The 24,251-nt window shown below is 48.6% G+C and overlaps 1 long non-coding RNA gene across 1 annotated transcript in view; it reads left to right on the forward strand.

Moving 5' to 3' along the window:
* LOC139357952 (uncharacterized) overlaps nucleotides 1-24,251 on the forward strand; it is a 64,035-nt gene that overhangs the window by 21,573 nt on the left and 18,211 nt on the right. Inside the window, exons 2-4 of the long non-coding RNA XR_011612040.1 lie at nucleotides 387-504; nucleotides 3,035-3,284; nucleotides 4,680-4,800. This is a non-coding gene — a long non-coding RNA (uncharacterized lncRNA). The remainder of the gene's footprint in view (nucleotides 1-386; nucleotides 505-3,034; nucleotides 3,285-4,679; nucleotides 4,801-24,251) is intronic.

A 24,251-nucleotide genomic window follows, 5' to 3' on the forward strand; every position in this document is an offset into this window, starting at 1 on the left:
GCTTCAGGAACAAAGCCAGTCTGGAAACACATATTGAGATATCCACCTTTTCTTCATGGTTTCACTAAAGGCCATGATCCTATTTTATTCGGTTGAACTGTAGGAAACTGCCAATATTTGCTGTTTTTGGGCTACAAAATGGCAAGTTCGTACGATATTAAAAACAAAGGCTTCCTGGATGGGGAAAATAGGAATCGGTGAGAACCTGAAGTTGTCTGTCATGGCCTCTGAGTCACAGGTAAATAAACCTGCGTGAGGGGAAGTTGGCTGTACAGTATTTTCCTTCTGTTTTGAGACTGTCAGAAAAAGGACAGTTCCATTGCATTGGGTCCCTTTTCCTCACCTTTGCTGCAGAGGGGACTTGCCATTATTCCTCTTGTTTCCAGTGCCCAGGATGCTGATGTCATATAGAAGACCTGCAGGTCGATGCATGTGAAACAGGCAACGGACACGCTGTGCACCTTGGGACGCATCTGAGAAGTACGTGCTTGCAGCAGGTCTGAGGTGAGGGCGTGTTCCATCTCCTCTCGCTTCTCTGGCTTTGCAGGCCTTTGAAGTTGGTCCTGGAAAGTGAAATTAGTTAATGCTGATTAGCTCCAGGTCAAAGCCGGGGGGCCGAAGGGACCCGCCCTTCACTCGGGGTGTGAAGCATTGGGCCCTCCCATTAGGAGGCAGGAGGGACTCGAGAAAGCCGCACATGCCCTCCAGTTCCCTTATGTTGAAATGTTTTGTACTCGGCCATGCCAGGTCATTTGGGAGGTAAATGGGGGGTTCACATGGGGGTGTGCAGTATTCTTAGGTGTCAGGTGCGAGAGTTGAATTTGTAGAAGCTGTGCGGATAGGAAAGGGCCTGGCAGGGAGTGCTGTTTACATGGAGCCAATTTAACACGAGATCTGTGCTCTGCCTGGGTCCGTGTCTGACCGGTGTCTCCCAGTCTGCAACAGGACGTTGACGTGACTCGGCGCCATCGGCCCACTCTGTGTAGACGTCTGAGGATCTGTGCGCGGCTGCTCTGTGAGAATGAGTTGTGATAATGAACTGAGAAACAGTGAACAAACCCTGAATTGGTTAGCACTGGTTCCACGGCCACTTCTGCCGTGGTTGGGGTCATTCATAATAAAGTGTGCTGGACTCCTATGCAGAGCTCTGAATTTCAGAGGCCCTTTAACTCGGCAGCTAACCAGTGGCTTCCTTCAGAAGACATTTGAGTCCCCTTTACCTACCAGGGTGACCCTGGGAGTTTGAAGATGAGTGAGACAAGCCCTCCCTGTCTTGTGGATTTTACTGTCCAGAGGGGAGACAGATGTGGACGGTGAAGGGGGGGCCCTATCAGAGGTCAGCGCACGTCAGTTTTATTTCTTCAGCACTTGTTGTGTTCAGGCGGTGCCCCGGGCCATGTGTAGAGCATCTGGGGACACTGCCCATGGCATCCCAGGCACAGCTAGCATCTGCGCCATCTTCATACTTGGCCTGAGTTTTGGGGAAGCACCGAGGATGTCTTCTACCTTTGCTGGAGATTGTTGGAAGTCAGGGCAGCCCTCCACAAGGAGATGATCGCCAGCTGATTCCTCAAGAAAGAGAGGTGGTCCCCACATGGGCAGAGCAGGGCAGCATGCACAGACCTGGGTGTGGGGTCTGGGGCATATGCATCTGAGTGGGGTCTGCTGGGAGACAGCAGGGGGTGAGGTGTGAAGGCAGTTGGAATTGACAGGATAAATTATCACTAAGGCGATGCTGGCAAAACATAAAATTGGGACTCTCTGGGGTAAACGTGGACTTAGGGTGACCCTGGGCATGGGTGTTTTCAGGCTCTGAAGGCAGAGATTTAGGAAATTGGGGCAGAGCTGAGCCCCAGATGAGGATGAAGACCACCCTTGGGATGTTGAATGAGACAGGGGTGGAAACCCAGTGAATGTCGTGGGGTCAGTCCAGGAGGAAGGCAGCAGAGGAGACCGGTGTCCTCAAAGGCCCCGTGGGGCCTGCTTCTCAAAGTACTGGGATTACAGGCATGAGGCACTGCTCCCTGTGGACACTTTTAAAATTTCTAAGCTACTCTCTCTCATACCCACTCCGGTATTTTTTTTTTTTTTAGACTAGGTTTATGGCTATATTTTTTCCAAGGGAACCAAACAGTTACCTGTTTGAAGTACAAATAACACCGTGTTTAAAAACCGAAAATGCCAATTTGCATAGCAGTTTCCAAATACCCAGTTGGTTTGAGCCTTGCATTGCAGTGTCACTAACTGCTCTTAAATTTCTACATGATGTATAGATAGTGAGGCAGGGACGGCTCGTACATCTTCAGGTTTTGATTCTAGTAACTTGGGCTATATTTTCATTTATTTTGGCACATCTGTGGGTGTGGCAAGCAAGGCCAGGGTATTTATTTTGAAGCTTGTCCAATAACAGTTGGGAAGATTTTCACATTTTTAGAATTTTCATGGTAATAGTTATAATTTACAAAGAATTAAAAATTGTGTAGTCATTATTTTGCTTTTTTCTAGATATGCCCTGAAACAGGGTTGCTAACTATCATTCTACATCACAGGATTCAGAACAGTACCCTTTTGGAGATAATAACAGACCCATACCAACGTATGTAATAACATACCCATACCAACGTATGTAATAACATACCCATACCAACGTATGTAATAACATACCCATACCAACGTATGTAATAACATACCCATAGCAAGGTGTTGTGGGGCGGTGCTCAGTCCTCCGAGGGAGGGAATCGGCTCTTACCCGATTCATATTCAACAGGACCAGGGAATGTGTTCTTGTTCCATGTCCTGGTTGCCAGGAAGTCCTTGCCCTGGAGCCTGTAATGCCTGGGGTCTTCCTGATAAACGCTGGTGGCCACTGGAGCACAGCCCGGCCCCCTCCAGTTTCTCCGCTTTGTAACTGCACTTGTGTTTAGCAGGTCTTCCAGGACTTAGACGCTGCTTGGTGTGAGCCAGGTTTTGTGTGGAAAGAGGACGGATCCGAGCCGGCAACCAACCATCCCAGAACTATCTTTTATGCTTCCAGATTCTGTGGCCAAAAACTTACCCGTGGACATTGAGGGTGATGCACTTCTGCTCCAAGACGTCTGTGGACTCAGCTGGAGGGATGGAAAGGATATGGAGCCTCTTCACTCCTGGCCTGGGCTTGGACCTGCTGTGCAGCCTCTCAGTGGCACTAGGGTCCCCTTGTGTCACAGCGGTCTCGGGTTGGTGGCACTGCCCCAGGATGTCCCAGGCTTCATGATGTCCAGGCTCCTCTGGTATGGCGGCCCCAGGTAGGTGGCACTGCTCTGATGGACGTCCCAGGCTTCATGATGGTAGGGGCTCCTTGTGCCATGGAGGCCTCCGGATGGTGGCACTGCCCCAGGGTGTCCCAGGCTCCAAGGCCAGTGTTCTGTCCAGCGATGGGAAGTTGTACTGTAAGGTCTAGTATCGGAAGATGCCTGGGGTCCTATCCTTCAGAGTGGTCCTACACTCACCACAAATCAAGCCAGGGGAGGCCCTGCCAGAATTTGCAGCTGTGTTTCAGGTCGTTCCACAAGGCCTCTTTTATTTTGGCCTAGTCAGGTATATAATTCTTTATCTCTGATGTTTTTGAGACAGGCAAAAAAACCCTTTTTGTTGCCCAGGCAGTGGTGTGAGCACAGCTTACTACAGCCTCAACCTCCCAGGCTCAAACGATCCTCCTGCCTCAGTCTCCTGGGTAGCCAGGACCCACAGGCACATGTTCCACGTGTCCCCATGCCTGACTTATTTTTGTATTTTTTGTAGAGATGGAGTTTTGCAATGTTGCCCAGGCTGGACTCGAACTCCTGGACTTAAGCAGTCCAGCTGCCTCAGCCTCCCAAAGTACTGAGATCACAGGCATGAGCCACTGTGCCTGGCCAAGTGTGTTTCTAATTTCAAAATTAAGAGGACCCAGAGTCAGTGAATGGCGTCTCTACTGGAACATGCTGCTTATAGTATATTAGGAAAAATCATCCAGAGCTTGGAAAAGGGGCTGGACAGACACAGCCCTTTGAGGTTGTCTGATGAATCCCTGGGGTCTTTGACCATCTGGAGGGATGTACCGTGTCAGACTCACTGTTGTCGATGGGCTGAAGCCCAGGTTTCATGACGTTATGTGTCGGCTTGTAGTACTTTCTCTGGCAGAGATGCGAGTGACTTCTGCTCACTGAGAGACTCATCTCAGGGACTTCATGGCCTGAGGGACGGCAGCCTGTTTGAGCTAATCGAGCAATCTCGCACTACCCTTATTTTCTGAAACGCCTATGAGTGACTTCTCACATGGTCTTTGAAGCGGCTTCATGCCCGCGCTCCTTGGTAATGATCGAATGCTTTTTTTGACCCCTCGTCCCCTTTATTTGGGGTGTTCCAGTCTCAATTCTCATGTGTTCTGCTTCTACGGGAATTTCTGAAGCTGCTGAGTGTAGAAAGCACTGAGGAGGCTGTGCTCCCACCCCTGTGAGTCTTCCAGGCATCATCCTCTCCGAGGCTTGGCGAGGTGGCGTCCATGGCACACCGAAGAGGCTGTGCTCCTGTCCCCCATGAGCTTTCCAGGCGTCCTCATCTCCCCTCCGGGGGGACAGGAGGAACCTTTCAAACTCTTCTTAAACTTGTTTTCATGTCTTGGTTTTAACAGATTTCTTTTCATGGTCTCCCTTATCCAGAAGTGAGGGTGAACGCTGAGTTATTCACGGGAGTCAAGAAACCACACGCAGACCAAAGAGACGTTTGTTTCCCTGGAATGATTTGTGTGTGTTCACCTTAAAATGCAACTTAGTAAAACAGGTGTGTTTTGAGGAATGACTTTAAATTACCCAGGTAAAAATGTGACAGTTAAATTTCATCATCTGTGCTGGTGTCCACAACCCCCTTCTGTGATTGCGTGTGAGTTTGTGACTTGTGGTTATTTTTGAAGAAAGAAAATCTGTTGCTGAGGACTTCAGAGGGTGTGCTGGGATTGTGTAGGGTGGACATCGGGGGCTTCAGTGTGTGGCTTCCTTGAAGAGGTTCAAATTAAGGCTGAGAGTCCCTACTCCAAAATGCTCTGAAACCTGAAACATTCCGAGCTTTCCCATGACACTCGAAGGAAATACCCTTCAGAGCACTTTGGATTTCAGTCTGGGGATGCTCAACTGGAAAGTGAAATATTGCAAGACCCTTCTGGCCCCAGGAGCTTGGATAAGGACATGGAAGGGGGCCTGTGCCGGGTGTCCCTGGAGTGTGAGGCAGCCTGGGCTCGCTGGACTGGTTTTTGTAGGAGCCACAGAAGGGAAAGAGGGTCAAAGTGGCCACGCCTGGGTCCTGGGAAGGCTGAACCAGAAGGAGGTGGGTGCCAAGGGCAGCAGTTGAGTCCCCAGCGTCAGGGGCTCCTGTCCCTGGTGGAGTTGAGAGCCTCCTCTAGTTGTGGCCTCTCCCCTGTCAGCAGCCACTGAGGCCTGAAGGGAGAGGGGGCTGAGGAGAGGAGGGAAGGATAGACCTGCTTCTGGAGAGGGCCGGCGTCGGCCTGTGCTAGCCTCATGTGCTACTCCGGCATCCAGGGTGCACGGCCGTGCCTCGTGGTGTAGTGGTTCCTGGGATGCACGGCACTCTTGTCTGCAGTAACGTCTTTGTCTCCAACCCTTGGAGGCAAGTTACCTTTTTCCCCAGTGAAAAGAGGTAGAAAATCTTATAGAAATGCATTTGCTCTAATGTCTGTTTTCCGATAAGAAGTGGTCGCTTAGGCTAAATCTTTGGGAGGTCAAGACAGGAGGATCACTTGAGGTGAAGGGGTTGAAGATCAGCCTGGACAACATAGCAAAACCCCATCTGTATAACAGAAAAATTAGCTGAGTGTGGTGGTGCGTGCCTGTGGTCTCTGCTACTCTGGAGGCTGAGGTGGGAAGATCACTTAAGGCTACAGTGAACTGCGATTGCTCCGCTGTACTCCAATCTTGGCGACAGAGCCAAGACCCTGTCTCAGAAAGAAAAGTTAAAAAAAAAATCCAGAAATGTCATTTTCTTTTTAAATCATCCCAAAAGAAAAATCTTTTTTTCTAAGAATGTGAAGGGTAACTGATACGATTCTTTCCTTGCATTGTTTCTCCTTTTCAAATATTTACAGTAGTCCGTCCACATCATCTCTCATCTCTCATCTCATTACAGAGCAGCAGGTTTCTTTGAGGTTAGTGGTGTTTCTCTGTGTTGCACCTTGGAGAACAGCCAGCATGAAAGCTCTTACCACGATCATGCGTATTGTTTGTAGTCCCAATTAAAATCCTCTCCAGAGACGCCTGTGCTACTTATTATAGCAGAACTTTGGTTGCGGTGAAATGTGCATTCAGCTAACGGTTTTAAGTTCATATCTGAGATGATGCTGTATAATTCATGAAGCATATGGGATCAGTAATGATTGATGATAATTCTGGCTGATGTCATTTAGAGGATATTTTTCACTTCAAATTAAAACTTCCTTCGCGATAGTCATTTTGGGATTCATTTAACTATGTGCTTTATTTCATAGCTCAAATTTTCATTAGTCATTTCATAACACAGGATTTTGAAAGCAGACTTGGCAAAATCTTTCTAACAAAATGTTTGCTTCTGACGTCCCAAGGAACAGCACTCAGAATTGCTGGTAACTGTGGTACATTTTAAGGCTGATGATAGAAGTCACTTGAACGGGAAGGGCTGCTTTGTGAGGCAGATGGGGTTTGAACCCCGACCCTCCTGATACACCAGGCCTGATCCTGGCCTTCTCTCCTCTCCACTGGGAGATGAGAAGGGTGCCAGCATCCACCTCACAGGCCGTCCTGAGAACCTGGGACTAAGGGCTTGTGTTCCTCTTGCAGGTGGCGCAGATGTGGGAGCTTGACGATATACACACTGCAGGCTGCCAGTGTCGGGGTAATCCAGTTTTAGTCATAAAGGTGGGATTTGCTTTGCTCCCCTGCAGACCAGGTGCAGTGCTGCTGTTGTAGCAAGTGTGTGGATCCTCTTGGGTGGTCCTCAGGTGGACAAGGAGTCACCGATTCGGATTCCCAGTGTTAGATATGAGGGGACCAAGGACCTCATGCGTTCAGAGGGGAGGAGTAAAAAGCTTCCCTTGTAATTCCAGGACTGTCTATCCCAGGAATGCCAAACCACTGGCTTTCACCTGATGCTGCCATAGGTGACACTGTATGGAAATGAGGACTCATATTTCGCATACCTGAGCCAGTACCCATCTCCCTCCAGGGCCGTGGCCGAGCCCTCCTGATTTTGCTGGGTTTCCAGCCTGGGGATCTGTAAGCCCAGTAACGTCTCTGGTCTCGGTCCCCGCTCCCCGTGGGGACAGGAGATGGCTTCAGGAGGCTGGTGATGAACGCCTGAATGAAGTCGACTTGTGACTGCAGTTCTAAGAGCCTCCCCGGGTGTTAGATGTCAGTAAATGACACCTGTGTGTGGATCTCATGTGATGAGAGAAACAGTGGGGGAAACCAAAGCTTGTGGAGTCTGCAGGTTCTGGACTTGGGGTTGTGTGCACCTGTGTACTTGGTGAGGGGTGTGATGTCTGGAATGAGTGTGCAGGTGTGTCACGTTTGTGCGTGTGTGGTGAGTGTATTTAGCAGGTGTGGGTGGAGTGAGCATGTTCATGTGTGTCGTATGTATTTGAGGGTGTGTGTGGAGTGTGTACACGCATCATATTTGGTGAGTGTATTTGAGGGTGTGTATGGAGTGCATACATGCGTTTGCACGTCTAGTATTGGGTGAAGGGGTGGCATGTGTGGAGTAAGCATGCACACGTGTGTGCTGTGTGTGGGGTTTCTACGTGGTCCTCCCCTGAGCCTGCTCCTGGGCCCTGCTGTCCTGGCAGCTTTCCAGTTTGGTGTGTCTTTGATTCCAGAAGATTCTGCAACCAAATTCTGAAGCTGTGATCACAAACTTGCAGCCCTGGAGGACGCTGGTTCATGGAGCCAGCACGAGGGTCTCTGTGCTGGACTCACCCTGGGCTCTGTCCACAGAAGAGCATGTCTGATGATTGAGCTGTGTGGGTGTGTGGCTCCCCAGCCTCAAGTCAGCCCTCAGTTCTGTCTCGCCTCTGTTTTTCTTGCTGAGGGGCTCCGGGAAGTGGTGCCTGGGATGCCGTTTTCACCCTGGGGTTGCTTCACCAGCTGCCCAGGTGCTGGCTGCCTGAGGCCTGCTGCCATCCTGGGTGGATGGGGCTGTCACGGGGCCATGCCTGAGCACCTGTGGGAAGGCAAGGTTAGGAAGTGCCAGAGGTGAGTGGCTTCATCCCACACTTGATTTTTTGGAAAGTTCTGGATCTCATATTTTTCCCTAAGGGAAGTTAGAAACTGAGTTTCTCTTTAGGGAAACGTCTTTGCAGCGTCTGTTGTTTGAATGTTCTCCAGGTGTGGAATACTCGGGGCCGTGTGTGTTTGGGAACATCCGTGTCCTAAGCGAATTCAGTAGGGAATGGAGAGAGGCCTCCTGTCAGCTTGGCCTCTGTTTCCAGCTTGTTGAGAGTTGATGGCTGCTGGTATTCCAGGGAGAGTAAAACACTGGGCTGTGTGGGATGGGAACGTTCCCTCTGACAAGGTCAGTGGGAAAGCATCTAAACAAACGTCGCTGTTCTCCGGGCTCCTCGGGGTCGAGCTTGTTTTGTGGTGTTGAGGGAAAGCTACCCTTGTTCCTGTTCCTCACCATTTGAAAGGTGTCCAGGGCTGGTTCTTCTGGAGAGGTGATGTGCGTGAGTGGGGGCCAGGTCGCAGCCTCCGAGGTTATTTGGGACCTGTCAACTGATTTCCTGAACACACAGGTGCTTGGTAAAGATGTTCCTGATTAGCTAAAACATGTCAACAGGACGTGATAGCTGGTGGTTGTTTAAAGCCTATCACAATTTTCCTGTTACTTTTTAAATGCCTGTTGAATAAGGGAGGATTCACGTATTTTTGTTTTCCCGTCTGCATACTTGATATTTTGTTTTTTGTTTTTTATGTGGATGTGCAGTTAACAGGATTTAGAAGCAGTCTCAGCCCTGGGGAGACTTCAGGGCCACCTCAGTCAGTGCTGAAGGAGGCAGGGATTTGGGGGCTACCTCCTCCATAGGACAGACACCAAGGGCTAGAGGTCAGCAATCTCAGTGAGGTCACAAAGACGGGCACACCCAGCACCCTGGCCTATATGCCTCTCCTTCACATTTGTCTCTGCTCAAACTGTTCTCCTGGGTCATCACGGGTGATCTCTAGGCGCTTGCTTGCTTCTTGCAGAAGTGGTGTCTGGCTGTGGTCAGTGTGGGCCCTCAGGACTTCCATGTTTTTGGCTCACATCAATATTGGAGAGTGGTGTTTGTTTTGGAGTGGTAGATCCGGTGGATTTTGGCTTTACCAATTCATTTCATACCTGTTCTCCTAGATATAATACCTGTTCGTAAGCCGCATGTTTTCCTAGGTGCTGGGGCCCTATCATAAGCCGCGTGTTCTCCTAGGCGCTGGGACCCTCTTGTAAGCCGCATGTTCTCCTAGGCGCTGGGACCCTATTGTAAACTGTATGTGAGGGATCTCGGAGGTGCTCCTTATGAGGATCCAATACCTGACCTGAGGTGGAACAGTTGCAATTCAAAACCAGCCCCCAGAAAAATTGTCTTCCATGAAACCCATCCCTGGTGCCAAAAAGGCTGGGGGACAGCTGGTCTAACGCGGGCTAAGATGTCAGTAGATTTTTGGACTCGGGCCTCAGTTGAAGAGGATTAGATTTTGAAAGGTGGGGATTGAAGACTTCTACAGGGCAGGTTTTCATCTCCAGTGGGGCCTGGGCAGAACTGGGTAGAACTGACCCAGAACATGACTATAGTCAGGCTGGCTCACTGCCTGAATCCTGTGTGTGCAGCCTTGCTGTTTATTCAGTTGTCTCGTGGTGTGGATTCCATCCACAGCCTCAGAGTAGTGGAACCCATTACTTCAAGGCTGATCTTATTTAACTTTATCAAAAAGACATGAAAATCATTTAGTATAAATCTTCCAGATAGCTGTATCCTTTCTTTTCCCAGAGGCTTTTAAGTATTGCAACTTAAAAATCTTCAAAAATAACTTTAAAGGAAAACCTCTAAGTACATTTTTGATGAGCACCCTTGTCAGCTTTAATATGTGGAGTAAATTCCCTTGACTTTTGTATTCCTAGAAACTCGTTCATGTTTGCAGAAGACTTTGCATTTTGTCAACAGTGGCCACTGTTCGGTGACCATCATACCTGCCGTGTCTCATTTAGAAAGTTGGATGTGGATGTATTAACTTTTCAGACACAAAAACACATGGGCTGTTCGTTTCTGGTTTTGATTTTTTTGTTTTTTTTTTTCCCCTCAGCTGAATTCAAGAAAGGGAAACAAGCAGACAGAGTAAGTACCAGAAAGCGTCTAAGTTCTTGGGTGGGGGATCCTACTATGGTGTTGGATTGTGTTCTGCCAGACATCACTCCTCAAAAAGTTGACCCTGAAAGGGCTGGCATTGCCCTCACCCTGTGACATTCGTCTATCTCACCAGAGAATGAAGAATCTGCCAGAGTACTGTGAGTCAAATTCAGTCAGAAGTCGATTAAATAAGAGGCTTTGTCTCAAAGGCCAAAACATGAGGACACATTTAAATTTTATTTTTATTTTTATTTATTTTTTTTTTTTTTGAGATGGAGTCTCACTCTGTCGCCCAGGCTGGAGTGCAGTGGCGTGATCTTGGCTCACTGCAAACTCTGCCTCCCAGCTTCACTCCTCTCTTCTGCCTCAGCCTCCCGAGTAGCTGGGACTACAGGTGCCCGCTACCACGCCTGGCTAATTTTTTGTATTTTTGGTAGAGACGGGGGTTTCACCGTGTTAGCCGGGATGGTCTCGATCGCCTGACCTTGTGATCCGCCTGCCTCCTCCTCCCAAAGTGCTGGGATTACAAGCGTGAGCCGCCGCACCCGGCCGAAAACATGTTTCTTTACTGCCTCAGTCCTCAGTTGGGTAGTATGTTCTTTGTCTTGAAAGGCATGCTCTGCGAGATGGGAATCTTCCGGTTGATTACTTAGGGAATCCTGCCGGCTGTCATTGACTGGAGAGCGCAGTTTCCTGGCTGCCCTGGTCTTTGAGGGGAGGGAGACTGAGGGGTCATTTTCCTACCTGGACCAACATGTTTATTAAACCTGGCTTGTGGATCCTTTGGATCTTTTTATGAAGGAAAAGCCACTTCTGTGACTTTCAGATGAGTGGAAGTGATGTTAACATAAATAAATAAATAAATAAATAAATAAATAAATAAATGTATATATTTTGGCTACTATGGAGAAGTTTTGTCCTTGTGACCTCTGAATACAGTCACGGGAGAGCAGAATGTTCACGGTGTGGGTGCTTACAGTGTACATGTAGAGTCACATTCTCCACTAGTATTACGTTAAAAAGTGACAAATAAGAGAAAAATATTTTGCTCATTACAACCTCGGTAAGAAGCTGGCAGTACTCTTGTTTTTGGAAGGGTGTGAAGGGAATATTGAGAAAGTATCATCAACGTTAGACTCACCCACTCTGCAAATCCTGGGCCGGCTCGCGTGAAGACCCCGTGATGGAAAGATGCACCCTTCTGCCCGGAAGGAGGTGAATCTTTGTAGCACTCAGGACGCATGGTTCATCTCTATATAAAGGCAGAGTGTGAAACGCCATGGAGGCTGAGAGAAGAGATGTAGTTAGCAAGTATGAGTGAGAAGTTTGGGGCTTGTTAGCACCTGGCGTGTGTGCAGCAAGCTTTGCTATCTGCACACGTGTGATCCTTAGAACCCTGGCGTGTGGAGCCATGAGGCTGTCGAGGGCCCCAGCTCCCGGCAGGCTGAGGAGTTCCCTGTTACCACCAGGAGAACCGTGATTGAAGGCTGTCACTCAATCCCAAGTCCCGGAAGGGGCTCCTTTCAGAGAGGAAAACACCCCTAGAGCCTCGGACAGAATTCAGTGATTTTTCTTATGATGTTGCTTAGATTTCGCAAACATGAAACCAAGAACATATTTCAGAATGCTTATGGTTCTTTTGTAACCATGGAAACAAAGTAATTTGCAGTCCATGGACAGTTTGCAGAAGCTGAACTGCCTACAGCATGAGCACAGCGCTCTCCCTACCGCCCTGGGCCTTGCTCCGGTTTGCTGGGGAGGCTTTGCAGGACCTTTTGGCTGGGATACCTCTCCCATGTCCCATGTTGCTACCCCTGGTTACAGCCATACTACTGGGCACCTGTGCCGTGAGGACACTGAGTGGACACGGGGCCGCGGGGCAGCAGTTGGTCATGAGGTGGCATCCACATGGTCCGAAACAGGTTTCTGTTCATTAAGAATGATCGTTGCAATAAAAACATAGAGTGAAAGAAAACCCTCTACTGACCTGAGAATGCATCAGCTGAGTTGGATGAGGAAGTGCAGTGAGGAAGGTGAGGACTGAAAGGAAATGAAGGAGGGAGAGGAAAGGAGAGAAGGGAAGTGAAAGTGGGAGGGAGGATGGGAGTGAAGAGGGAGATGGAGGAGGAGGAAGAAGAGAGAGGGCAGTGGGCAGGAGCCTGGGAAATGAGTCCCAGAGTCGGTTCCTGACCGTCGTGGGTGCGTCAGAGCTGGTCTTCCAGGAGAGGTGGCCTGGGAGGGCTGACCCTTAGGAAGTTAGGGCTGGGGGGAGCTGATTTTTTGGCCCTCAGCGGGGCTGTTGCTGACCTGAGATGCAGTCGATGGTTATCCCGAAGAGGTCGTTTGCACAGCCACCGTTTGCTGCCAGGTTGGAGAGAGAAGTGCTCCCCATGGGTTGTTTCTATTTTGTGGAGTTTTCCCAGTTTAGCTGAGCAGCCTGTCAGTGGAACTGTCAGTGATTACTAACATGTCTGCATTCTATAGAGCAGTCGGCCAGCTTCCGATCCTGTAGTTGTTAGGGACACCACTCCCATCGTGTCAGTGCTGGCCTAGCATGGAAGCCACAGCCGGAGGCACTGGGAAACCTGCGTGGCTCTTGCTGCGGGGGTTCTGATGGGAGTCGTGCGCTGGAAGAATGATGTCCTTTAGGCAGAGCCTGGCGAGGAGGGGGTGCTGTTGTTGCAGCAGTACATGGAATTTCAAACGACGAACGAAACAAGCTTTTAATTATGACCAGAGTTCTATGCCCTGCTTTTCTTCAAATGGAAATGTTGTGCTGAAATGAATTTGCTGTTAATGGGTTGCCTCATGCAAGACGGAATGCTGGGAGCAAAGTAGAATGTGGACTTCTCTACGAAGCTTCCTCCTCTCAGACTATAATCAGCTGGATGGTGCTACACAGGAATATGTGAGAATTCGTCTGAGAAAGGCGATGGGTGCAGACCTGTGTGACCGGCAGGTGTTGGGGGAGGTTTGAGAGAAGCTTTTGGCTGAAGTGGTGTCAGGTGCAGGTGCTGAAGCCTGATGTCTGGCTGGATGGAAGAGCACACGCCTCTGGGCTGGGGGAAACAGATAAAGGAGGAGGTGGGCAGACATGAGTCGTGTCTTAGGAATGGTAGCAATTCAGGCAGATTCAGGATCAGGCTCCCACGGGGGAGGAGTGGACATCAGGACCCAGGGAGCGTGGGGCGGGGGTCATGCCCAGGCCTCTGCGGAGCTTGCTGCTGTGTCAGCAGGGCCCTGTGCTTGCCCTCCTTAAAGCTTTCCCGATCCATAAAACGGGCACAACAAAATCCACCTTGTGACACTGAAGCTTAAATGAGATGATCTACATGGTATCTTCCTTCCCTTCCTGACACATCCTAGACTCACAGCTATGGTAGCAGCGACAGACTGGATGGAATGCTGGAGCCACTTTGCGCCCGGTGAAGCCACATGGACTTGTGCAGTGCTGGCGACTGTCTCTGACAACCTTTAATCATGGCAGTGGCAGCCTCGAGTGGCTCTTGGCATACTTCAGTCTGTGGAGTGCAAGGTTGACTGGATCTCCGTGGCCATTGATACTATTCAGGGGTGAGCTGATGGGGCCCTAAAACATGGGGGAAGGCCGAGAGGACTTGGCGGCCAGAAGCATTGTAGATTTCTGGCTTTGAGAACTTGCTGACTTATGGACATAGGAAGGTAAACCCAGATGGCTCCAAAATTGTAAGTCCACAAGAAAGGTGGGAGGGTACAATTGCTGAGTAGGTCATGGTTGCCCTGTCCCTTTCTTTCTGGCCATCGTTTCTGCTCCCTCCCCCTGCCTTTGTGGGCTGGAGGGCCTGAGCCTGCACAGTGGTCTATTTCATGGTGACGATGGCTGATTATTACCCTGCACTAAGAAGTCTCTCCACTTTATTTTGCAGCAGTAGGTAAATAAATTTAAGGAGTGATGGTTTAGTGGTATTTGTTTTGTTTTTGCTTTTTGTTTTTTAAAGTATCATTTAACTGAATGTTATTGCCAATTTCACTGATCACTTTGAGATGCCAAAACATGCTTTGATTTGTTATTTTTTGTTTCAGCTAGTTTATTGTGTCACAGGAATGCCAATTATTCTGTTGTCACACATCAGTAAGTATCTCAAATTGTGTTACTATAGTACTTAGCTGAATTACCTCCCTTATTTTGGCTTTTAAAAAACTAAAATCTGTGTGAAACACACAGGATGGTGCATGTCCATTGAGGGTTGTTGAGAAGTGTGACTTTTCCTGACATGCTTGAGAATCAGTGACATTATTTTATAGAAACACTTTGTAACTGACACCAAAACTAGAAGCTCCTGTAAAGGGCAGGGTAGGCAACGTGTTATGTTTTGTGTGTCACAGAAGTCTCTGCATATATTTCTTTTGTTAAAACTTCAAAGTGTAAAAACCACTTCTGGTTCCCTGGCCAAGGCTCAGTCGGGGATCATGGTTTGCAGACCCTTGACAACAGCTGAGCTGAAAGCTGATCTCCCATGCGGTGAGCAGGAGCCCACCTCATTGCTTCAGCCAGGAAGATGCTGCCCCTCATGCTGGAATTTACTTCAAACAAACTTGAAAGCTCTGGCACCGCTGCTCATTTCCATACTGTTGCAGGCTATCTAAAATATGGAGCATGCCTTTGCGTTTTGATTTTGTTACTGCTCTTGAACGGCTCTGAGATGGCTCATCACAAGTTAGACACTTGCAGAAATGATCAAGCAGAGCTGGAGTCATCTTGCAGATCAAGTGAAGATTTTTCTGAAAGCTTGTTACAGGCTTAAATTTCTGATCCCGTTCCATCCACTGATCTTGTATGATTGGTTTCTTTTTGCACCCATTTGGGCTGTGAAGCGTCTCCCCACCGTGGTAGAACTTTAGCTCTGATTTCATGCATAAGCCGGTATCCTCACTCCTCTTCTGCGAGGAGAAAGCGCTGCAGGTCCTGCGTGGTTTCCGTCCCCTCCCTGCATGCGGATGGATTGGGAGGTATTTGTGGTGTGTGAACTTGCTACCCCTAGAGGCTCCTTGTTCACTCCCCTGGATCATATTCCTCCCTACTCCCATAGACTGTACTCCTCCCTCGTGGTTCATTCCCTGGACCTCATTCCTCCCTCCTCCTTCCTGTCTCACTCCCCTGGACCACACACCTCCCTCCTGGTTCACTGCCCTGGGCCCCCACGCCTCCCTCCTGGTTCACTGCCCTGGGCCCCCACGCCTCCCTCCTGGTTCACTGCCCTGGGCCCCCACGCCTCCCTCTTGGTTCACTGCCCTGGGCCCCCACGCCTCCCTCCTGGTTCACTGCCCTGGGCCCCCACGCCTCCCTCCTGGTTCACTGCCTTGGGCCCCCACACCTCCCTACTCTCCTGAGCCGCATTCCTCCTTCCTGGTTGACTCCCCTGGGTCCCCACTCCTCCCTCTTTTGGGGGCTTGGTAGTTTCTGCTGTGATTGTGCCAGCACGATAAGGCTGAGTGGCAGCTCCAGGGCTGTGGCTGCTCACGCAACTGTGGCATTAGTGCAGAGAACTGCGGGGATGCAGCTGCCCTTGCTGTGATGCTTCGAGTGTCCTAGTCGATATGGGAAACTGGGTGGGACGTGGATGTCCCAGGAAGGGACAGGAGCCTCCACTCAGCCTCTGTCAAACACTTCTCAGCCAGGCGTGGTGGCTCATGCCTGTAATGCCAGCGCTTTGGGAGGCCGGGGCGGGCGGATCACCTGAGATCAGGAGTTGGAGACCAGCTTGGCCAATGTGGTAATTTTTGACGCATTAAGGATTAAGGAAAAAGACTCACGCTCGTTTGCCTTGCTTTGTAATTGACGATTGGTGTAGCCCAGTAGTGTGAACTTGTTAAGCAACCATTCTTACCGAAAGACTAATCTTTAAAACTCTCTTCCTCTGGACACGTCTTTGGCTGCTGTAATCAAATGCAATATAATCAGCACTGGTTAATGGCTTTCCTTGCTGGGCTAACAAATGCTCCTCAGAAACGTTGGTTTCTTGTTATTTTCATTTATAAGTATGTTTTAAGCCCTCTAATGTTTCTAGCTTTCCTGCGAGTTAGGAATAACTGTGATGGGTGCTTAGTTTGGGATGTTGACGTACACTCTATGCCCAGCTACTATGCCATTGAGTGAACACTGATTTGTCACTTTCTCATGAAGACTGATTTCACCTAGTTTGGTAAATTCTATTAATTTTAAGGAAGGGGGTGGAATGCAACTGCTGTTAGGAGGCTTTTTTAAGGATCAAGGAAATGTTGCCATGATTATTACCATTACAGAAGGAACATAAAAACACGTGCTGCCTTCAGTCATGATGAATATGTAAGTCCGCATCTGTGACTGCAGAACACGGCAGCCCTAAATCTTAAAATCGTGTGGATGCACCAAGCCCATCTGCAGGGCACTGTGGAGCAGCCTGCGTTAGCCGAAGTTGGCCCACAAGCCCTGAGGGATGGTGTCTGAGTTATGATAAGGCTCTGACTTGGGATTAAACAGGCCTCCAAATACTGTGATATTCTAAACAAAGACACGATACTGCCCAGGGAGCCCAGTGGACACCTGTAGGCAGTGTAGGTGAGAAAAGGCTCCAAGGAAGATTCCTGCAGCTCAGCTAGGAGGATTCTGTAAGGCAGTAGACACATCAATGTTCACATAGGAGTGTTGAGCTATATTCATTCCTTTTAAGCAGCCAGGCTTGTGTGTGTTTTCAGGGGCACTCACATGGCGCCCCTTCCACCCTCACTGCTAGTCAGGTGAGGTGTTCAAGACTAGCCTGACCAACAAGGTGAAATCCCATCTGTACTTAAAAATATAAAAAATTAGTCGGGCGTGGTGACAGGCGCCTATAATCCCAGCTACTCAGGAGGCCGAGGCAGAAGAATCACTTGAACTCGAGAGGCAGAGGTTGCAGCAAGCCGAGATCGAGCCACTGCACTTCAGCCTGGGTGACAAAGGGAGACTCTGTCATAAGAAAAAAAAGATTTTAAAAAACCCTACATGCCCCTAGTTGCTTCTGTAGGAGACGGCATGTTCCCGAAGGTAGACTTTGTGTTGAGGACTCTGCAGCGTCAGGCTGGAGACAGTCTCCCTTCCTAGCAGCGTGGGCCCCTGGGCTGCTCTTCTACCAGAAGAGATGGTGGCATCTCTGGGAGGTATCTGTGGACTCAGATCTGTGTGGATTAGTGACTTGTGTTACTCGCAGATACGTAATTTTATGGGTAAATGAATACCTGGACTGGCTGCAACTTCAGGACGAGATTCGGAAGTAGGGAGCGAAAAGTGACGACGGAACCCTGGGCTTGTCTTGCCGCCCCCAGGAGCCGATCGGGGCGCCTTCTCATCTGAAGTCCCAGCACGAGGTCACGGTGGCCCTCCCCTCTGAAGCCCCCAGCAAGTGATTGGGGCATCACTCCCCTCTGAGGCCTCAGAACCTGGTCGGGGCACCCCTCCCTTCTGAATCCCCCAGTACCTGGTCGGGGCGCCCCTCCCTTCTAAAGCCCCCAGACCCTCCTGGCCTGCGGTGCTGCTTCTCCAAATGCTGCCCTTGGCTGTTTTCCAGGGGTCACCTGCACCCGAGCAGGCTGCCTGTTTCACTTCTCGGATCTGGGGTGTCGGTGAAGCTCATTTATCTTGTCTTCCTCCTCATGTGCCATATCTCACCTATTGTCTGTCAGAGTTCGTGTGAGTACGTGTTGTGCGTTCTCAGGCTGTAATCGGTGCTTAGGTGACAAGAACGTCTTAGAGCAACGGACTGTCTGCTCTAAAGGACGCTGTGGATGAATCGAGACACGGTTTACTTGTGGGGTTTAAATTTCCTGGGTGTTGGAGGCAATTGGGGAAAAAAGGTCTAAAAAAGCCCCTGGGGATGAGGAAGGCAATAATGAAAAGAATTACTCTATACACACTTAGCAGTTGATTTAATTTGTAGGTGAATTTTGCATTTTGGGAACTACTAAAGCTACTGTTTGTAGGGATTCCTTGATGAGCTTCTTGTTTTCTGTCACGTGGAAGGTAAATTGGATCGGTTTTGTCTTTAATTCTGACTGACTAGGATCTACTTTCTTTTTCCCCCCATTCACGTTAGGGTGGGGATTGGACTAGAAGAGCTGTAGGATCTCTTTATTTCTGATCTTAAATAAATTTTTTCTTTACTCACCTTTTTTTTTTTTTTTTTTTTTTTTTTTTTTGGTGAGCTGCTATTTTTTCCTTTAATGCACTGTTCTTTGGTTTGGGAAATGTGGTCTCTTTGTATCGTGCTTTAAATGTACACAATGGTTCTAAATTGCTATGTTTCATTAAAGTTAGATATAACATCTTAATTAAAATGTCATCTAAAAATGAGGCACAATCTGAGGCCTGGAGACCCCTCTTGTCACTTCCAGCCGTGTCTCCTTCCCTGGCCACGTTGCCTCTGGCCACATCTCCTCCCCACAGCACGTCACCTCTGGCGACATCAACTCCCTCCTGGCCACATCACCTCTGGCCTCACTGCCTGCCTCCCTCCCTCCTGGTGGCCTCCGTGGCTCCTGCTGTCTGCCCTCCCGTGGGTGTGTTCGAGGCTCTTTCCCCATTTTCTGCTCCTGAGTGGGTCTTGGGGCCTGGATGTTTCACAGGATGCAAGTTTCTTCCCTTCCAGCCACGGGTCTCTGAGCGACAAGTCCAGAGAGGGCACTAAGCTCTCCTTACCCACCTGGGGGCCCCGAGCCCTGACCGCCGACCACCAGGGCTTTTCTGTAGGGTGTGGGGCAGACTCATGCGTGAATTGGGCTAAAAAGGTGCTTCCAGGAATCCTTGTTTTAAGTGCACTGGAGCAGAGCTGGGGAGCGGGGACCACCTGGTTTGCTCAGAATTTGGTCCTGATCACAGCCGATGAGTCAACATAAGTACCTCCTGAATGAAGCATTCCACAGACTGATTTTACACATGACGGCTGTGATGGCTGGAAAAGGCTTCACACAATGAGAGAGTTTGAGCTGCATTTGAAGGAAGAACAGGTCCCTGTAGGTGGAAATGAAAGATAAAGGTGATCCAAGCCCTCAGCAGCAGCGGGGGTGGGGTGGTGCAGACTCCCCATGGATGGTGGGCATGGCTGAAATGCAGGAGAGGGCAGGGGTGCGAAGCAACAGCAGGGCGGCATTAAAATTCCCCTGCAGAGAGGGGACGTGACTGAGATACTATCACATGTATACAACTGAGAGATGATTTGAGAATGATTTCTGGGAGCCTGTGGGAAGAGCACGTGGTCATCATCAGTTCTCGGGATCTCTTTATGAAGTGAAAGAGCCGTGCCTCTGCCTATCTTGTGAGCTGTTAAGATCAAATCGGATAATCTTCAGTGAGCCTTGTAAATGCTAAAGCTTATGACAGGCTGTTCCATCCCCCTTGTCTTCACCCTCCTTTCCTCCTCGGAAACGTGAACCCTGCTGGGTACCTCATTATCTGCCTGGCTTCCTCATCCATAACGTGAGCCCTGAGTACTTGCTGGGTATCTCGCTGTTCACCTTCCTTCCTCAGTAACATGAACCCTGAGTATTTGCTGGGTACCTCGCTGCCTGCCGTACGGCTGGTTGTATCCTTCTCAAACGCACTTAGCTGGCACATAAGCAGAAGTGCTCACCGGGCTTTGGGAGGGCTTTCTGACATGTGGGTGCCTGCTTTTCCCTGTTAGGCTGGAGCTGCAGGAGCCCTCCTAGACCAGACAGAGGACCAAGGCTGTGGCCTCGGGGTGGGGGCTGGGGGAGTTCGCTGGGTTTATTGTGTGGGTGAGAGCAAACTTCAGTCCCACTGCGGCATCGGGATTCAGGGTTCCTTCTGGAATGTTCTGAGTGAGAAACAGGAAGTGTGCACAGGTGCGTCTTCTGCGGATTTTATGGTTATCTTGAGAGAGCACTGGTGCCTCTGAGCTATGAACCTGCAGAACCACTTCTTCCACTAACGGTCGCCTTTATAGAAAGAATGACTTGCAAACGATGCCACTTCAGATGGAGGTATTTGCAGGTGTGGCCTGAAAAATGAACAAAATGACTTTCATCTCAAGGAAAGTACCTTACATTATTCCCAATGACAGACATTTGAGCTTTCCAATGAGTATTAAAATATAAAAATCTTGTGTCCACCACTTTCTCATGTGATCAATGGTGATATTGATGTGTTTTTGTTTGTTTTTTGATATAGAACGAAATGTGGAAGTTGCTCATAATTCTGAACCAGTGTTTTCTAACCAATGTGTGATTACAAAATCGTGTGCTGGTAAAAGCCATTCAAGTGGAGGACGGACCAGTCGACTCAGAAGGAATTGGGGCAGAAAGGCCCGTCGACCAGAGCGCAGTCTCTGCGTTGCAGACAGCCTGTACAGAAGTGCCACTTGTTACATTTGGCAGCAGAGAATACCTAAAATGATCTGAAAACACAATGAAAATACTGCTTCCTACTTGTATATCAGCGTGGGGTCAGACTTCTTTCATAAACTTCAGCCACGGCTCTCTAGCCCACTGAACGTAGATGCAGGCATGAGAACCCTGCTGTCTGAGGTGCAGAGATGTTAGGTGTTTTCACAGCAGTACAAACTGTTGCCACGCTGCTACTTATTTTGGAAAATGGTTTCTTCTTGAAGACTGTGTTAAGATGTAATGACTTTATCGTTGTAAAATAAACTAAATTGTTATCTTTTTTTTTTTTTTTTTTTTTGAGACAGATTCTTACTCTGCCACCCAGGCTGGAGTGTAGTGGCGTGACCTTAGCTCACTTCAACCTCTGCCTCCTGAGTTCAAGTGATTCTTGTGCCTCAGCCTCCCTAGTAGCTGGTACTACAGGTGTTTGCCACCATGCCAGGCTAATTTTTGTATTTTAGTAGAGATGGGGTTTCGCCATGTTGGCCAGCCCAGTCTTGAACTCCTGACCTCAAGTGATCCACTTGCCTCTGCCTCCCAAAGTGCTGGGATTACAGGCATGAGCAGCCACCACTCCCGGCCTGATGAGAAAGCTTTTTTGTGATCTTGAATAAAGTGCAAAGGGTTCCTGAGACCCAAAAATTTGAAAACTACTGGCTTAAACTGAGAAAATTGTCCACGATTTTTCAGTGTATCTTCTAATCTGTTGATGGAGAAAGGACGGTAAGGGTTGCTTTACTTTTTTCCTTTCAGAACTCAATGGTGCTGGGACAACTAGTGTATCCACATGGAAAAGGATGGACTGGACCCTTCCTCACCCTACACGCAAAGCTCAAAATGGATTCAGCGTAAGGAGTCGACTGTGAGACCCATTCTGTCAGTCTGCTGGGTACCATAATGGACACCACAGACCGTGCGGCTTAAACAACAGCATCTTATTTCCTTTTATCTGGAGACTGGAAGCCTGGGATCAAGGTGCGGCCAGTGTTGGATTCTCTGGGGCCTCACCCCGTGCTGTGTAGACGGCGTCCTCTCTGTGTCCTCACAGGTTTCTCTTATGTGCATGTAGCACTGAGGACTGTGTCTAAATTCTCTCAAAAGAATACCAGTCATACTGGATCAGGGCCTACTCTCAAGATCTTATGTGACCTAAATTTCCAAGTTAAAGGCCGTGTACACTTAGGTACAGTGACATTTTGAGTTTCCGGGGTTGTGACTTTAACATGGGAATCTTGAGAAGGGGGGACAGTTCAGCCCATGACACCTTTAGGGAAGAATCCTGGTGAAACTGCTAACGTTGGATTAGGCAATGTTTCCTTGGCTGAGACGTCTAAAGCTGTAAGAAGCAACTGAAGGGAAAAAGACAAAATTAAAAATGTTCATTTCAGAGGATACTCTTAAAGTAAAAAGACAACCCACAGAACAGGATACATTATCATGATAAGGACCTGATATCATGAATATATTTAAAAGCTCTTAGTAAAAATCCAATTTAAAAATGGACAAGGGATTTGAATAGACATTCTCCAAAGAAAGACATATAAATGCCTTAAAAAGCACATGAGATGTTTAGCAGAATTCATCATCTTAGAAATGGAAATCAAAACTACCGTGAGACACCACTTCACAACCACCGGGATGGGTAAAACCCCAGTATTGGACAGTGACATGGTGGTGAATTTGGGAAAACTGAAATCTTGATATATTGCTAGTGGGAGGGGAAGTAAAATGGTACAGTTGATATGGAAAAGTCTGGCAGTTTCTCAGAAAAGTGAAGCATGAAATCACCGTACAACCCAGCAATTTCACTCCTAGGCATACGCCCAAGAAAATGGAAAATATTTTTGCCAAAAAAATCTGATGCAAGAGTCTTCATAGCAGCATTATTCGTAGTAGTAGAAACAGTCCAGGTATCTGTCAACAGGTCACTCACTGTGAGATTCCACTCTCCTTGGACGTGAAAGATGTCAGCACCGAAGGTCACGCACTGTACGATTCTCCTCACAACAGGTGTCCAGAATGGGCAAATCCAGAGAAACGGAAGTGGGCTGGCGATTGCCAGGGGCTGGTGGAAGGAAGGAGCAGGTGCTGACTCTTAATGGGTTCAAGGTTTCTTCGGCCCGTGGTGAAAAAGTCCCGAAATTACATACTAGTGGTTGATGTACAGCTTTGAGAATATGCTAAAAAGACTGAATTGTATCCTTTCGTATTGGGGCTTTTATGGTTTGTAAATTCCTTTCAATTTCAAAAGGAACTCAAGAACTTCTTTGGTGTTGATATTTGGATTGTGAAAGAGACAGTATCCAAAACAAGTTACTATGTAACTCAGGTCCCCAGAGTTAAACTTCATTTTCTGAGGATCTTAAAGGAAGTGTGTGAGCCTAGGAGACACAACGATCCTATACTAGATGTTACACCCCATCTTACTGATTTTTATCTTACATAACCATGTTCAGGGAAAAACGACATGTAAACGTGAGCTGAAGGCTATGCAGAGACACATTCCTCTTACCCGGATGATCTTTAGTGGTGCAGTAAGAGATGAGGTCATAGCAACGTTAGTTTAGTTAGTTTAATTTCCATGGCAACAGGAATTTGGCAAATCTGATGAGTTAGATGTCCCTGCACAGCTCCTAACGGGGTCGCCCATTTCTGTGTGGTGTCTGTGTATATTCTCGCTGTGGAAATAAGTGATAGCACCTGCACAAACACTTGCCCGGAAACGCGCACGAAGCTGGTGAAGGCAGAGGACAGGCGAGAGGGAAGCATGGCTCAGCCCTGGCAAAGAAGATCGTTATTCCGAACGCAGTCAGGTGGAGAGTCTTGCTGCTGGTATCTGGGAAATGTGTTGTGTTTGCTTCTATCTGAACAGCTGGACATGAGTGTGTCTGTGCTTTGACATTTAATCTGTACAGTATCCTTGGCAGGGTGTGTATCTCTGTGGCAGAAGACACCCCAGCCACAGTGGATGTCAGCGGCGGTGGCTGGACTCAGGGTCCGTGAATGTTGCGTGATCGAACGTGTTTGGTTCATTCTCAGCTCCTGCCCAGGTGCCTCCCGAGTATCGGGTGCTCTGGCTCCCCAAACCCTTCCCATCTGTGTGTAGCATGACCACCACCTTCCTACCATGTGTTTGTCCTACCACAGCTGCCGTGTCTAACGGGCGCTTTGCTTTCCAGCTACTTTCCTATAATCAAAACCCTTGAACGACTTTGCCTGCGTTTCAGAGATGACAGGGTACTAGTTTTTCATGATTGCTCTGAGGATTTCCAAAAGCAAATGAAACTTACAGGATGTAAGATATTAGAAGTGACAGTAATTATAGATGGTTTTTCTCAGTCTTTTGATTGTGGTAAAATTACATAGCACTCTATTTTTAAGTGTATGGTTTGGTGGCATTAAGTGTGTTCACACTGTCGTGCCGCGATCACCGCCATCCATCTCCAGAACTTCCTGGTCTCCTCACGCTTGAAACTCGATC

This window comes from Macaca nemestrina, chromosome 13 (genome assembly GCF_043159975.1).
Source record: "Macaca nemestrina isolate mMacNem1 chromosome 13, mMacNem.hap1, whole genome shotgun sequence".
Classification (NCBI taxonomy): Eukaryota; Metazoa; Chordata; class Mammalia; order Primates; family Cercopithecidae; genus Macaca; species Macaca nemestrina.